Below are 18,302 nucleotides of genomic sequence, written 5' to 3'. Positions count from 1 at the left end.
TTGCGCTGGTACACTTAAAGTTTGCAAAACCATATTTAGAGAATTGACCGATAACAAGGATCACATGTAAAAGTTTCATGGCGTAAGTGGTTTCCAACACTTAACACGAATTGTGTTTGGGGTTTTTTTTTTTCAAAAATTGTGTTTTAAATTTTATCACGCATCTGTCGCTCCTACAAGAAAGGTCAAGGTAAGGTTAATCTAAGGCTTGATTTTTATTCTCGTATTGGAGGATATCGAAACATATATCAATTATTGCTACCTTTAATCTCGATGGGAAGCATCGATCTATCGACAAACAGTCACCACCAAAGGATAATGATCTTGTGTCAATTTCTGACCTTGGAAAAAGATCTTTTCGCAATTTGGAAAATTAAAATCCATAAAAATAGGATTCTTATAAAAAATTTCACTAACTAGAAATATAAACCTTAAAAATTTTCTATTTATTAAAGGTTAACAAAGGGGTGATGCTAAATTATCAATGTTCAGGGCGGCAAAAAATTAATTAACTCTAGGTCACCCCTTTCGTAATATTAAAACTTTGTGGGCCGCTTTAACTCAATTTTTTTGAGACAAGAATATTTGTAATAAGGATTTTCTCCAGAATGCAAACATTATAATAAACTTTGTATGAAATTATTAAATTATATTTAAACGCATTTAAAAGTAAAAAGCGACTCAAAACGGATAGTACACGCCTAGATTGAATTTTTTGAATATATATATTCATGCAATGTTACAAGCCCTTTAGGTATATAAGCAAGATATTGGTAATTTACTTATTTATCTGGAGGCAAAAAATAAAACATACCATGAGATCAAAGAGTTTCTTAGTAGATGAGTTCTCGAAGTAATATTGTCGATCTATTTTATTTATTCTCTGATCAGATGTAAAAATGGTGGTTTATATGTTAATTGATATTGTATTGTTAAAATCTATTCATAAATTACGAATGTTTTCTGATGAAATAAGTTCAGTCAAAACCATGCTGTGATTTGTTGACAAATTTGTTGACATCATCGATACAATGGTAATTACATGTAAAATACAGTTCATGCTTTTTAAATGATTTAGATGTGTATTCATTTAATGTGTAAACAATGTAATAACAATTTCGAATACGACAGTCCAATCTAATTAAAATTAAAACTTCCATCCGCTCCCCGGTTACAGTCTGACATAAAACAGCAAGACATTTATTCATTATGACGTCATACAGGATTTGATACATCTTTTTCCAGTACTTAACGGCTCTAAAGTAATCATTGTCACAATTTGTCACAATTTGTGGAAATTTAACATTTTTTTTATTTTAGAATGTAAATGTACAAAATCATAGGCGGTAAATATAATCAGATATATACTCTGATAATGATCTGTTCTTGTTAATTGATAAATCTAAAAATGCATTACTTTTTTATGGTTCCAAACAGAATTTGTCACAAAGGGTCAAAATTCCAAAAAGGGGGAGGGTTGATTCCTATTGTGGTATCTCTCTTAAATGCCAAGAAAGATACCATAAAAATGTTATAACTTATAAAGCACATGCAAAGGTTGATGTATGAAATTTTAAAGAAATTTCATTGACAATTTTTTATGTGTCATCACATTTTGTTCAAATTTAGAATTAAAAACTTCAAAATTTGAAGTATAAATTTCAGCAATATATTAATAAAATTATGATATTACTTTGTAAAAAAGGCAATGTTGTAAACAATTTTAAATTTTGTTTTCGATCTTAAAAGAAATTTATTTGCATATAAATTAAATCAAATAAAATAATTATTGCAGAAAACTGAAATTGTTAAAAATAAATCATAATGCCAAAAAGGGGGATAATTCCTATTAAATTATCTTCCTTCCAAGGTAAGAAAGTAGTCTTCAAAATGATATATGCTGTAGTGGACATCTTAATGTAAATGTGTTAAAAAAGCAAAAACATTCATTGACAAATACTTTTACTCTGCACCCCTGTTCCCCCTTTTATTTGTTCAAAAACGGTACGTGACTGTCGGGTATAATTAATTCTTTGGTTTGTTATTGACTGTTTACAGTTTATAGGGCTGTATAAGAAGAAGACTGGTTAAAGGTTGGTCGTGTTTACGGAAATTGCCAAGTTGATACATGTAATTTACTGTCTCCCAAAACCATCAAATAGCTGATTTATTTTTGTCTGCCGACTTAAAATCGTCATTTTGAATTTCATTTTTGAGCGTTATTTTGGTGGCGGACTCCAGCATCGGTAGAAAGTTGCTGTCTCGAAAATGACAAAACAACATTTTAATCCGAGGCAAAACAGATTTCCTTGTCCGGCTGCTGAGAACTTTTTTTCGACATTTCATTTCATTTACTGCAGAAACTGCGTTCCGTACTTCTTTTTACACAGTTGAAATGACTTCAAAAGTTGAGTAAATGCTCTTAAAAATGAGTTTTAAATTTAAACATTTAATAAGTATAGTTTAAAAAATGGATTTGTTTGTGTCTGAAGCGGATAAATTAAAAAGACAACGTTGAAATTTGCTAAAACTTCTGCGGAGAAAAGAGACGTTAAACTTAAAAAATATAACGAGTGTAAAAAAGTGCAGTAAAGACCAATCCCGCCGTCTATGAAACTCATACCTGTCAAATTACATCAATTAGTTAGAATACAGATAATTATCGTATTTTCATACGATTGTCTTTATATACAGAGTAAACTCACATCAATAACATGCAAAAGTCACGGTATTCGGTGGTCTCGAATGCTCAACCTAAAATTCCTTGTTCTATTATTATTCTGAATGGTTATCTGGTTATTGCACCAATTTTTAAACAATAGAATTAGTTTACCTTCTAGTTAACCTCCCTTACACTATTATTAAATATGGAGCATAGATCCACCCCATAAAAAAGGCAATATCGTTTTTAAACAAGAATGACACTATTTAATTTTACAATTTGCAATCCTTAATCATTTGGTCTAGCATGACACCTTAAGTCTGTAATCTGTTACAAGAACACATATGCATAAGAAGCTGAATTCACATTTCTTACCTTGACAGCAACTACCTTCATGATATATATCACATTGACATGACAACGACGACGAATTAAGACTTCCACCATTTTCACAAATTCGACATGGCATAGACAGAGTAAGTTGAAAATTTGCAGTGAAGTTGCAATGTTCTAGGCAATTTTTAAGAGTTTGTGGTATAACATTATCATCACAACACATGTGACGTTCTCTTTTCTGTGACTGTGAACCACAGATTCCTGAGCAAACAGACCAAGATTCCCAATCTGATACCTTACAATCAGATGCACCGGTACAATAAAAGTCTGCAAAACCATATTTGAAAAGATGCCCGATGACAAGGAACAGTCGTAAAAGTTTCATGTCGTTAGTGGTTTTTAACACTTAACACGATATTTTGTCAAAATTTTAGGTTTATGTTTTATCTCATTACTATCGCTTCTGCGAGAAATGTTATTGTAAGGTTAATCTAAGGCTTTGGAATTTTTATTTGATTATTAATATTGTTGAAATCTATTGAATTCAAAGGAAAGTTCTCTGATAAGATAAGTTCATTTGCTACAATACTTTATATTGTTAATGGATTTGCTGTGAAACTATTTACTCCATGCTGTTTCTAAGGATTCTTTACTCAAGTCCATATAAACGTGAATCGTTTCTGAATAAACATATGAAATGTCCATTTCTGAACACATTGAGTAATCATATAAAGACCTTTATAATAACCAATAAATTATCCGCCACAATTATCACAATGTTTTTATCCAGCTCAGCACGTGTACTGACGAACATTGAGTTTTGTTTTTTGACATCGCAAAATTGGGAATGAATGCGTCAAATATAGCTTTTACTGAAGTTAAAAAGTAAACAAAAAAACAAACAAAAAACAGAATATACCTCATCAAAAGGTATATATTCATTTCTGTAATACAAATAAAAAGAAGAGGCCCATCGGCCACATCGCTCACCTGAGCAACAATAGGCATGATAAAATCAGGAAAAACGAGTCATATTACAAAATATCTGGACAATGTAGTGTAATACATGTAGATTCTGTATATATAGCAATCCTTTTTTCTTCTTAAATATTCTTATGTTTATAAACAATTCCCTTTTCTATCAGGATGATTTTATAGTCAAATCATTTGTTGAGAATTACAAACTCAACAAGATCTTAAACAATCGTTTCTATATTGAATAATAACCTACATCAAACTCTGTACCCCTTATGAGATCCAAGAATCGCCCAGGGGTCAAAGTCTAAACAAATCTTAAACATTTTTCTCTATATATACCTTGGTAAAAATTTGCCCCCCCCCCAAGTTGTGACCCCATCCTAACCCCGGGTTTCATGATTTGAATAAACTTGTATCGACTCAGTCCCTACCTGAGGTTGTTACACACAAGTTTCAGCTTTTCTTGTCAAAAGGTTTTTGAGAAGACGATTTCTAAATGGTTTCTTTATTTATTCATAAGTAGAAAGTCAAACCCCATTGCGGCTCACCTTACCATGATCATGATTTGAAATTCAAACCGAATATGGCCCAACCCTACCCCCAGGGATCGTGATTTTTAGTAGCTGAGGATGTATTTCCACACAGGTTTCTAAATGTTTTTTTATTTATTCATAAGTAGAAAGTCAAACCCCATTGCGGCCCACCTTACCATGATCATGATTTGAAATTCAAACCGAATATGGCCCAACCCTACCCCCAGGGATCGTGATTTTTAATAACTGAGGATGTTTTTCCACACAAGTTTCAGCGTTCCCAACAGATTCAATTCTGCGAAGAAGATTTTTAAGAATAAACCATTTGTTTACACTATATATTCCAATGTTAAACTTCTATCCCCAATGGTGGCCCCATTCTACCCCTAGGAATCATGATTTTTCACAACTATAAATTTACAATACCTGAGGATGCTTCCACAGAAGTTTCAGCTTCCCTGGCTAATTGGTTTTTGAGAAGATTTTTTAAAAAATTACTCTTTATATTCCTATGTAAAAATTTAAACCCCATTGCATAATTGGTGGCCCCACCCTACTTCAAGGGTGTCATGACTGTAACAACTTTGAATTTACACTAGCTGAGGATGCTTCAACACAAGTTTCAGTTTTCATGGCTAACTAGTTTCTAAGAAGATTTTTTAAATATCTACTATATATATTCCTTTATAGAAATTCGACCCCTACCCCTGGGATAATGATTTTCCTTAATCTACTCTTTCTGAGGATGCTTCCACATAAGTTTCAGCTTTCCTTGCCAAATGGTTTTTGAGAAGATTATTTAAAATTTCTCAAAATTTTCCAATGATTCCTAATGTTCTCCCCTCGAAATAAGGCGTGGTCCCAAATGTTCACAACTTTGAATCCCCTTTGCTTAAAGGTGCTTTGTGACAAGGATGCTTAAAATTGGCCAAGTGCTTCAGGAGAAGATGTTGAAAATGAGAAATGTTTTCACACAGACAGATAGACGGACGACAGACAAAATGTGATCAGAAAAGCTCACTTGACTTTCATTTTAGGTGAGCTAAAACTCATTTAACGAATTGATTCCTTTTAATAGTAAAACTCGTATTGTTATGGTGAAATACTTACTCGTTTGTATAAGAATTCGTGTATACGCGGGCATATAAGAGATGTCTTAACAAATGTTTTCATAGATAGAAATAGTCAAGTAAAATGATTTGATATTTCAATGTTATGCTTAAAAATCGTAATTTTAGATTCAAAGTTTTAAATAATATTGGCAATGAAATATGCAATGCTCTACAATAAATTTTACTACTTTTTCGTTTAATTTAATAACCCATACAACCTAATCCAGGTCAAAACGCAAACAATATATTCAGAAAAGATTTCTTTAGCGTTTCTTTCGTTGACATTATCTGTATTACAAAGATAACCGGACCTGTTTTTGTTATGTAAAAAAAAATGTTATAATATTTTAAAATTTGTGTATGTACATGAACTCGCAAGAACTTAGGGAAAGATAACTCTAGAACTTTATGTCCTATCTTATTTTTGATTTGCAGATGAAGAAGATCAAAAATTAATATTTGAGGAAGTAATATTTTTTTTGTAAGCAGAAAAATTGGTATGCTTAAAGTTTTTATAATTATCTTTCACTGTGAAAAGCGAGACAACTCTTCGGAATTAATTATTTAAACTGTGATAAAGTTATCATTTTCAGGCCATTAAAACTCCTACAAGAAGTCAAATATTGGACCATAACTTTTTAACTTGTACTCTTTATTTATTTAAACTATTCACGGAAAAAAATTTTGAAATCGGAGGAAAAAAAGTTATAGCTAAAGGGCTGTTTTTGAATATTGACCCCTCCAGATCCCTTATGTTTTTGAATTTTATTTTTAAAACCTTTTCAAGTCTGTGCATTAGGTCCCATATTTTTTTGAAAACAGGTTGAGAAAACGTTAAATGCATAATTTTGATTAAACATTGAAACCCTCATAGACAATTTTCATCGACCCATAAAAATGGAAATACTTAATATTTTTTTAAATGAAACTTAGAATACATATTAATTACATTCATCTTAACAATATCCACACCTCCTTCAAAATTCTTAAGGTTTTATATTTTTAAGGTTTTTTTAAAAAATAATTTTTTTTTTGTTCCCCTTTTTTCAAGTTTAGGGTGTTTTATCTCAAAAATGGTAAGAAAACGAAAAAAAAAAATTAACCTTTACAACTTTGTACAGCTTGAAAAGATACATCTTATTTAAAAGTAGAATGTTCTGACTCAAAAAGTAAGCAATATAATGTGCTTCTTTCAATTTCTTGTATTTTCCTTGTCAAAACCGGAAGTACCAGAACCGGAAATCTAAAAACTTACATAACCTTGTTATTCAGAAATGCTATAAAACCGGTTTTTCAATTTTTTTTTCCTTTTCAAAAAATCGCTGACAAAACTTTGTCGAGAATAATGATAAAAAAAAGACAAAAAAAAATGTATTTTCGACCGAAGCCGAAAATCCTTAATTACATGTCACACGTTTTAAACACAATTTAATGTATTAATTGTGTTAGATGTGCATTTGTTAAGTTTTAAAAGTGTAATAAGAGTTTCAAATATGACATTCTGACATAAAACAGTAAACATTATAAAACCCTAAAGCCAAATGATGGGGGTTTTTTTAGCCTGGAGGGAGAGTTAACTTCTAGATCTTATAATTAATGATTTTTCAATGATAATCAATTTAGAATTGAATTGATTATGAAGATATATAAAAATGGTTAAGTTTGCACTTTTTGTAGGCCATACTAGCAAAATAACTTTCTACTTGTTGTAACTATTCCCGTCGCGGGCAATCATTATCTCTCGCAAAGTTGAGACGGCTAGCTGCCGATTCGTAATCAAAGAGAGATTATTCGTAAATCGCTGAAGAATATGGCATTACAGATGAGTGTCTCCTAACTATTAGGTAAGATTAAAGGCATTACAAGAGGTTTTCATTAAAAATGATGTTTGTAATTAAATGAAATTATGTGAATTCTAAAATCAGTTATTAACATATGTTTTAAAGAGGTTAAAATAAACATACAAAACAGGTTTTTCTACGAACTTTTTTTAACGACTCTCCTTAATAAAAGCTTTTTTTTAAGAATATAAGCAGAATGATGGTAATTGACTTACCTATTTGAGGCCAAAAGAAATAAAACATACCATGCGATCAAAAAGTTTTTTTAGTTGATGAGTTTTGCAATTAAGTAATATTGACCATCTCTTTTATTTATTCCCTGAGGAGATGTAAAAAGTGTAATGTATATATTAATTGATATTATTAAAATCTATTCATATGTTACGAAGGTTTCAGATGAAATAAATTCAGTCAAACCCTGCTTCATTTCGTAAATAAATATGTTGACATAATCGATACCATGATAATTGCATGTTAAACACAATGAAATACATGCTTTTTAAGTGATTTAGAACTGTATTCATTTAATGTGTAAACAATGCAATAACAATTTCAAATATGACAGTCTGACATAAAACAGTAAGACTTGCAATACCATAAAGCCAAATGATGGTTTTGTTTTAGAGATGGGTAGTAAGCTTTTAGATCTTTGTGATTTTTTCTATATAATTATACAATTTTATTTATAATTAAAATATATAATATTGATAAGTAGATGCCCTTTGCCTTTTTTTTGTGGGCCATACAAGCAAAATACTGAAAACACTCCACTTGTTGCAACTATGCCCGTTGCATGCAATCATTATCTCTCGTAAAATTTTCCTCGAGTCAGCTGTTCATTTTTAATCAAAGAGGGATTACTCGTTAATCGCTGAGGAATATGATATCCCAAATATGTATCTTTTCAAATAATCTAAGAGGATTTACAAGAGGTTTATACAAAAAATGTTTTGCAATCAAGTAAAATTGTGTTAATTCTAAAATCAGTTATAAATACATGTTTTAAAAGGTGTATATAAAATAAAACACTTTTGTTTCCACAAATTACACATTCTGTGCTTTTTGTCGGACAACCACAAACACCTTTACAACTTTTATGATCTCAATGAAAAGATATGACAATCGTCAGATTCATTCGATGCACATTATAACTGATAGCGGTTGTGAGTACAAAGGGATATGCCTTTGATGAGTAAGGTAATCAGCCGGGTAAAATGCCTACATCAGTATGGATAGAATCTTTTATCACATGTTTTCATCTTGTATTTCTTTTTTAAATCTACGATTTTATAATTATATAAACATGATAATTGTAAGATACATTAACACATTTACTGCGAAATATTAACAATTTAACGCATCAAAACAATTTGAAAGCTCAACAATAAACAAACAAATGTTTCATTTTGCACATATTCTTATCAATTTTATGAGAAAAAAAATTTGAAACAGCAAAAAATGCTTCACAATTTTATCTCCGTTCTTTTTTATCCTATAAATTCGTTACTTTTTTTAATCTCGAATAATCAGTGTGATTAAAATCAGATCAATACATCTTGGATTGTAAGGATCTTTGTGAGCGAATCCAATGATTTGATTTTAATCAAATTTGTATTATTATATCACAAAGCATATTGATTTCCTGTACAACTGAGGTTCGTTTCGGCAAATTCAGGTAATAAAAGAGAAAAGAGAAAATCCACATTTAAGGGTCTTCTACAGTACCGATCAGACCCAACCTAACACCAGAGTAAACCCCAACTAAACCCTGGGTTTACTTTCTGGGTTTACTTTGGGTTTACTTTTTGAAAATTTTGGTCCACTCGGGGTTTACTTTGGGTTTACTCGGGGTTTACTTTGGGTTTACTCGGGGTTTACTTTGGGTTTACTCAAGAAATGCTTTTGGAGTCAACTATACGCACTGAAGTGTGAAACAGACCTGTATTTTATCTTATCATCCTCCTGCCTGTAATTCCTGCCCCTTGTATATTCAGAATACACATGTAGCGTCTGCTTTCAGGATATTCTTCTGATCGGGGTTTACTCTCTGTGTCCACCTTGTTTTAACTTGGGGTTTACTCTGGGTTTACTCTGGGTCCACTCGAGTAAACCTAAAAAGTAAACCCAGGGTTTAGTTGGGGTTTACTTTCTGTTAGGTTGGGTCTGATCGGTACTGTACACCTTTGGTAAAAGTTTCGCAAACCACTACAACATCCCATATTATTTTAAGATATGGAATTTTAGCATGCGTTTGATTGACCATCAACTGAAAAAGTTCAATCGGGAAAAGGTGATTTTTTTTATTCTTTATAAACAACTTAAGAACACTATAAAAACAATTTTGAAGGAGCGTAATTACCCCTTAAAGATATTTAAAAGTAGTTAAAGGGGGTTTAAAGCTGGCTTAAATGATTTTGGACATTAAGGACCTATAAGCTGTATCTGAAAGGCGACTTAGAGGTACAGTGTAGCTTAAACATCGTATAAGACCATTGTGAACTTGTAAGGATGACAATTTGCAGATCAGGAATCATTTGGGCTAGCACGATACCCTCAATCTGTGATCTGTTAGAAGAATACTAGGCATCAAAAGCACAATTTAGATTCCTTACCTTGGCAGCAGCTACCTTCATGATATATATCACATTGACAAGACAACGACGACGAGTTAAGACGTCCACCATTTTCACAAATACGACATGGCCTAGATATAGTAAGTGGAAAATTTGCGGTCAAGTTGCAATGTACTAGGCAGTTTTCCAGAGTATGTGGTATAACATCATTATCACAACACATAAAACGTACTCTTTTCTGTGACTGTGAACCACAGATTCCAGAGCAAACAGACCAAGATTCCCAGTTCAATACCTTACAATCGGATGGACACAATATATATGCAGAATCATGTTTGAAAAGATGCCCGATGACAAGGACCACTTGGAAAAGTTTCATGGCGAAAGGGGTTTTAAAACACTTAAGGTATTTTTTGTTAAAAATTTAGGTTTATGTTTTATCTCGTTACTATCGCTCCTGTGAGGTATGTTATTGTAAGGTTAATCTATGGCTTTGGATTTTTATATATGATTATTGATATTGTTAAAATCTATTCAATCGAAAGGAAAGTTCTCTGATAAAATAAGTTCATTTCCAACCATACATCATTTTGTTCATGAATTTGCTGTCAAGCCATTTACTCCATGCTGTTTCAAAGGATTACTTACTCAAATCCATATAAACGTGAGTCGTTTCTGAATAAACATAATAAAATGACCATTTCTAATTATATCAAATAATCATATAAAGGACTTAATAATAACCAATGACTTATCTGTTGCATTTATCAGGTATTCTTATGCAGCCCAACACGTGCACTGACAAACATTGAGTTTGGTTTTCTACATTGCTAAATTGGTGTTGAATGCGCCAAATATAGCTTTTATAGAAGTTAAAAAACGTAACCCCCCCCCCCAAAAAAAAGGAATATAGCTCGTTATAAGAGATTATTCATTTTTGTATGACAAATAAAAACAAGAGGCATATGGGCGACATCGCTAACCTGAGCAGCAATAGGCATGATAACATCAGCTTAAAGGTCATATGAAACGATTTTTAACACTATGATTTTCTTTCATGAATATAAAGCTTGGTATAAACAAATGTTAAAATACATGATGTAATATTTTTTTGCGTTTGCATTACTGAGAAATAACCGTGAAAACTGAGCACCTGAAAAAATTCTTGCCCGCTTATCGTTCTTGATTTTGTGGATTTATGACGTCACAAAGACCCACCGATGTAAACAATGCATTAAAACTAGTGTAATTTTACAGTAGTTTATCGATTAAATTTTAGTAAATTTTGCATATAGGAACGTGTCTTTCTTTTCAAATGAGATCATTTGATTTCGTAGTAGCCTACAGATGACTTAGTTTTAATTGGTCGTTAATGAATAAATTTAATATCAGCTTCTCACAAAAGTAAAATCATGATGAAGATCCCGTACCGGAGTGGAAATTTAACGAAAGATATGCTCCAACATTTACAGCTGATTAATGAATTATCCTTATCCTTTTGAAATAGAAACATCATTTTCCTCTTCGGTACGTATAATGATTGAGCTACATTTAAAGGGAATTAAAGCATTTTAATTGATTTGATTTATTTTGTCACATAAAAAAGTATATAAGGCAGGCCAATGAAAATGTTTGAGGCATTGTGTACATAGTTTGTATTTAAGAGCTGCTATAAAATGCCGCAAACTTATTCTTAAATTTTATTTCGAAATAATATAAATTTCTGACTTATTGATATATACATGTAGCAATATCTTTAGAAAATACTTTGTGTATACGTGTATTAACGTTTTATTAAATTAGATCGCGGAAATATGGCATTTACGGATTTAGAAATGTATCGGTAAAAAAAATCGGTTGTTTGATAAAAATAGTTGTGAATGAATGTGAAGATAATCAACAGATTTTATTTAGAACAAGCATCAAAATTGATAAAAAAAAAAACGAAAGAAAACATTGCGGAAGAAAGTGAGATAAAAGGGATCTGTGAGTAAACACCGCACATACACGTTTTAAAATCAAAACACCGCACATTCAAGTACACGTTTCAAAAACAAAACATTTGAAGAAATTTCTCTTAGACTAAAAATAATTAAATGGTAACATATTTGTGAATTTGAAAGTGAAACAAACAATATAATCGCGAAGCGAATGAGGCACAATGAGGCCTGCAAGTTGTTTAGAAAAAAAATCTTAATGAATTGCATGAACGTGCAAATGGGATAAAACGATCAGACTTATTTTTGAATTTGTCAATTTCATTAAAAAGATCAAAATGAAACATATAAATATGCTTATATTAAAATTATATTATACTTGCATGTGGATCTATGAAGAAAATCATTTATTCTCCCTGCAGTCTCGAAACTGAATATCATTATGTACACGCTATTACATGTAAATAAAAACGCACACGATTTCATTTCTTGAGAGAAAAAAAACTGACGTGGTTGATTATTGTATAATTATACAAGTTTTTATATAAAATAGTTTTTTTTTTCTTTTAAAATGCTGCAAAATGACATGGATATTTGTATTCACAACATAGCTTTATAAGGCGATTGGGTCTTACTGACGTCATAAGCAAGGGAGGTAAGCCGCGTAAGTCAATGTTCCTTTTCCCGATTAAGTAATTTTGATCGACTGTGGCGCTCACATTTTGCATAAAATATTCAAAAAACAATGTCAGTCTTATCAAATAGGCACTTATGAACTAATTCCCGTATATAACTCAATATGGTCAGGATATCGTTTCATATGGCCTTTAACGGAGCCATATTACGAAATATCTGGACAATGTAGTATAGTACATGTAAATCCAGTATATATACAAAAAAATTATCCTTCGATATTCTAATACTTATAATCAAGTCCCTTTTCGAACAGGATGATTTTATAGTCATATCTGATTTTCACATTTTGAGCATTGCAGTTCTCAACAAGATTTTAAACAATTATTTATATATGGAATATAAACTTACATTAAACTCTGAACCTTTTGTGAGGCCAAGAATCGCCCAGGAGCCAAAGTCTAAACAAATCTTTAAGATTTTTCTCTATATATCCCTTGGTAAAATTTGTTCGCCCTCTTTGTTGTGACCCCTACCTTACCCCGGGGATCATAATTTGAACAAACTTGAATCTACCCAGTCCCTTCCTGAGTTTGCATACACACTTTTCAGCTTTTTTGCCATTCGATTTTTAGAAAGAATGTGTATAAAGATTTACTCTATATATTCCAATGTAAAAATTCGACCCTCCAATTTTGCCTCAACTTACACCAAGGGGTCATGATTTTCACATCGTTGAATCTATACTTCCTGAGGATGCTTCATTACGTTTCAGCTTTCCTGGCTGATTGGTTTTTGAGAAGATTTTTAAAGATTAACTCTATATATTTGCTATGTGAAATTTCAACCCCCACCCTACCCCAGGGATCATTTTTACTAGCTGAAGAAAGCTCCACACAAGTTTCAGCTTTCCCGACTGATTAAAATCTGATAATTTTTTTAGGGATTTTTAAGGATTAACCATTTGTTTATTCTTTATATTCAAATGTAAAAATTCACATACATCCCCCCCCCCTTGTGGCCCCACCCTACCCCCGGGAGTCATGATTAACCCTAAAATTACACTTCTTATGAATTCCTTTGTAGAAATTCCACCCTCCCCCATTGAGGCCCATCCTACCCCCGGGAATCATGATTCGAACAAACTTAAATCTACCATACCTAAAAAATGCATCCACGCATGTTTCAGCTTTTTTTACCATTCAGTTTTTTAGAAGAACATTTTTCAAGATTTACTATATATATTCCTATGTAAAAACTCGACCCTCTATTTTGGCCCTACCCTACCCCAGGGGTATAATGATTTTTACAACTTTGAATCTACAATACATGAGGATACTTATACACGTTTCTGGCTGATTGGTTTTTGAGATGAAGATTTTTAAAGATTTACACTGTATAATTATTCCAATGTAATTTCCAACCCCAACGAAGGCCCCACCCTCCCCAAGGGTGTCGTGACTTGAAAAAAATTTGAACCTACACTAGCTGAGGATGTTTCAACACAAGTTGTAGCTTACCTGGATGATAAGGTTATGAGAAGAAGATTTTTAAAGATTTACTCCATATATTCCTATGTAAAAATTCGATCCCCAATTGCGTCCCTATCCTACCTCTGTGGGTAATGATTTTTTTTTCACTCTATTCTACCTGAGGATGCTTCCACAAAATATATCAAAAATTAATATTTGAAAAAGTAATCATTTTTGTAAACAGAACAATTTGTATACTCAAAGTTTTAATCATTATCTTCCATTATGCAAAGCCAGACATCTCTTCCAAATTAATTTTTTTAACTGTGATAAAATCATCATTTTCAGGCCGTTAAAATTCCTATAAGAAGTCAAAAAGTGGCCTCTTGGACCATAATTTTTAACTTGTACTCTTTATGTTATTAAACTAGTAACGAAAAAGATTTTGGAAATCGGATGAAAAATAAACAAAAGGCCCAAAGGCTCACCTGAGCAATAATAGGCATTATAAAATCAGCTTAATGGATTCATAATACAAAATATCTGGACAATGTGGTATAATACATGTCGATCCTGTATGGTGGCAAATAACCCCCCCCCCCCCCCCCCCCACTTGGATAATCTTAATATGTTCATAATCAAGTCCCTTTCCTAACAGGATGATTTTTGAGTCATATCACATGTTGGGCATCGCAGTTCTAAAAAAGATCTTAAACAACTGTGTATATATGGGGCCGGAATCTTAACAATTTTAAAGAATCAGCAATATGTCAAAATGCTTGCATATAAGTAAAACCATATTTGATTACATGTCAGTTTTTGTGAATATTTAAAATGTTTCCCTTTGTTCAATTAGATCCCCAATGTGGCCTCACCCTACTCTTTAAATCTTTTCCGCCTAATGCCGCCATATGATGCATTTGTCATTTCCCTTCAAGGTTTTCTTAGCTTCTCCCTGAAACTTTTTTGACTGGAAAATAAGTGGTATTGTTTTACCATAGTTATTGACAAGAATTATTGCCAAACCATGCCATATAATATACCACTTTAATAGAAAAATATTGAACTTTAACATAATAACTTTGGAGTACACAGATATATTAATAATAGAAGTTAATTAGATGAGTTTATTGAGGTAATTTTACCTGTACATTAAAAAATCAGGAAACACATGCATATGATCAACTATAATTCAAAAATATTTTTCCTGCTCTTGGATAATGTAATACACATGTACTTGTTTTATCTTGCGAATTGAGATCAATGCACAACAATCAATATTTATTTAAAAGCATAGAAATTCATTTCTAAAGTTATATGTCACCAAACTATCTTATTTCATTTATGACTGCAATCACAATTTTTTTAAAGTTTTGTATTTTTGCCATTTTTAATAATTTTTAATTAAGTCAGGTAAAAATACCTGTACACTATTTTATCTATTTTATGCACAGTTATACATCAATATTTGTTTTAAAATAGTTATTGTAATTCAGGATAAACATATTAATTTTCAAACAGTGATTTAATGACCAAGGTATGTTATCACAAATAATCTTCGCCAAAATTTCGTTTTCTTGACACCCCCCCCCCCACCCAATCGTTTAATAGCATGTTAGGCATAGTGTATAAGTTTCCTTTGGGTTTTATTTTAAGGAACAGTATAACTACAATAAAAGGTCCACAGTGAATGAGTTGAATTTATAAGTTAGAATATGCCCAGGCTGACGTAATGCACATGTGCCGATGTTCGGATGCTGCCATTATTGTTGTCAAGCACAGGTGTCAGGAATTAGCCTCAATTCACTGCTAATAAGCCAGATTCCTGTCATAAACTTTAAAAAGTGGCGTGGTCATGTTTATTTCCGCTTGGGGGTAATTTTAAACATACAGATTCATCTAGAATATCTTAAACCAATCACTATCATACTTGTCCGAAGCCGCCACTTTTTTCAAACTTCAAGGTGTGTGTATCACGTGATATCTGTCAAACCATTGCATAACCTGACTGTGTATAATCGTCTGTGAAAGGTGGACACTATTAGGTGTTATTTGCCATTAAATTTTGATTCAGACGAATAAAATACGCAAAGAATATTGAGGTTTTATTTAGACGCGTCATAAGTCGTCATTAGGGATATGACCAACGCGTCATATCGCGGCATTCAGGGGTACATTATAAAGGGTAAAATATTTCAGGTGGAAGAGATTTAAGATATTGATTTTTATGAATTTTAATTTACACTATCTGAAGTTGCTTCCACTAAAAGTACAGCTGTTCTAAGCAAATGGTTTTAGGAAGAAGATTTTAAAAGATTTTTCTTACTCTATTTGGATGTAAATATCTGTACTCCACCCCTCCACCCCCTAGGGGGTCATGACTCTTACAACTTTAAATCTACACTACCTTTGATGCTTTTACAAAAGTGTCAGTTTTTCTGGCTGAATTTTACAGATTAAAGTGTGAATTTTACATATTAAAGTATGAATATTACAGAATAAAGTGTAAAATTTACAGATTAAAGTGTGAATTTTACGCATTAAAGTGTGAATTTTACAGATGAAAGTGTGGATAATAAAAAAAAAAATTTGAAGTGCATAGGTGGCACTAATACGCTTCCGTAAATTAAAATAATTTTATCACACAGAGAAAACTCTCATTTAAGGGAGTTTTACACCTTTGTTTAATGTTTAGCAAACAAACCAATTTTACACTTGAAAGTGTGAATTTTTACAGATTAAAGTGTAAATTTTACAGAATTAAGTGTAAAATTTACAGATAAAAGTGTGAATTGTACAGATGAAAGTGTGGAAAATAAAAAAACGTGAAGTGCATAAAACGCTTCCGTAAGTAAAAGATAAGTTTATTACAGAGACAACACTCACACTTTCACACCTTTGTTGAATGTTTAGCAAACAACACCAACATTCTATACTCCTTCAAGATATTCTAGCATGCGTTCTACTTTAAAGTTTAACGTTCGATTTTAGGGAGGTGAACTTTTGAAAAATATCGATCTTCACAAATATAAAATCCATTGCTCTATTCAAACAAACATGCGGACCAGTAGACCAAACCTATACTCATTGCGCCATAAATTAAAGATTGACATCCACAATTTGTGAATTAAGGATGTTGTTTACTCAGGGTTTGATTTCTCAAATCCGGATTGTGAAAAAGTTCAATTTCATGAGTAAAACTTGTTTTAAATACAAAAAGTATTTATGAAATGAATTATTATTGACATAACAATAGATAATTTTACTAAATTATGGAATTAGGCTCTGACAACGTTTGACTTTTAGCGAAACAGAGGAAATTCGGACTAAATTTTTCAGATTTTGTTTTCTACTGAAATATTTTTGGTAGTACTATAATATTTAAAGTTAAGATTTTATTTTTCAGTCAACATAATTTTGCATATTTTCTGTTGGTTTTATTTTGCTTTTTCGTTTAAATATGCGCATGGCACACACTACAAAAATATTTAAAAATGCTTAAAAATGATTAAAGACACCATATCTCAAAATTTTGATCATTGACCTCATATAAATTTCATGCCAGCAGAGAAAGGTCAATATACTTAGTTTAATACTATTAATGTTTTAGCATTATCATCATTCAGTTTTATTGTTACATGTATATTGAATAAAAAATGGGTAGTAATTTGAAAACTGATAGGGGAAATTCGGACTAGAATATCTATAAAAATTGTGAATGAAAACTTAATGCTTTGTATGTATGTAATGTCACTACCATTCATAAACTGTATTTCATTTGTTAAAGAGTTAAGCAATTTGTATTATTTTCACAATTAAGAAAATCTCAATCATAGTGTAAAATTTTTATGGATTTTTCAAAAAATATTCAATGGCCATTAACTCAAAAAGTAGGTCATTGACCTTCTTTTTTGAAAGTGATGAATAACACTACCATGTATGGTCTATACCACACAATAGTTGGTTTTTCATTATCATCAGTGGAATTTTTTTTCATTCTGAGTAAACGTCATCCTTAAACAGTATTACAATAGGTTGAAATCGCCATCTTATGATGTAAAAGAAAAGTCACGGATGTAAAAGACTCTTAATGAAGATTAAGCATTTTATGATAAGCAAGCATGTCAATTCGTAAAAAGATTCAATTCAAACAGACCTCACGCTTAAATAATAATAATCCTCGGAATAAAAAAAATGAAGAATCGACAAAACGATAAATATAACA

At 31.5% G+C, this 18,302-nt stretch overlaps 1 protein-coding gene across 4 annotated transcripts in view; it reads right to left on the bottom strand.

Moving 5' to 3' along the window:
• LOC105334797 (fibropellin-1) overlaps window positions 1-18,302 on the bottom strand; it is a 101,703-nt gene that overhangs the window by 23,617 nt on the left and 59,784 nt on the right. The gene's annotated exons all lie outside the window — the stretch shown is intronic.

The sequence above is a fragment of the Magallana gigas genome, chromosome 3 (assembly GCF_963853765.1).
Source record: "Magallana gigas chromosome 3, xbMagGiga1.1, whole genome shotgun sequence".
Classification (NCBI taxonomy): Eukaryota; Metazoa; Mollusca; class Bivalvia; order Ostreida; family Ostreidae; genus Magallana; species Magallana gigas.
Note: the sequence above shows the minus strand (reverse complement) of the source record. Positions and strands in the feature narration are given on the sequence as shown.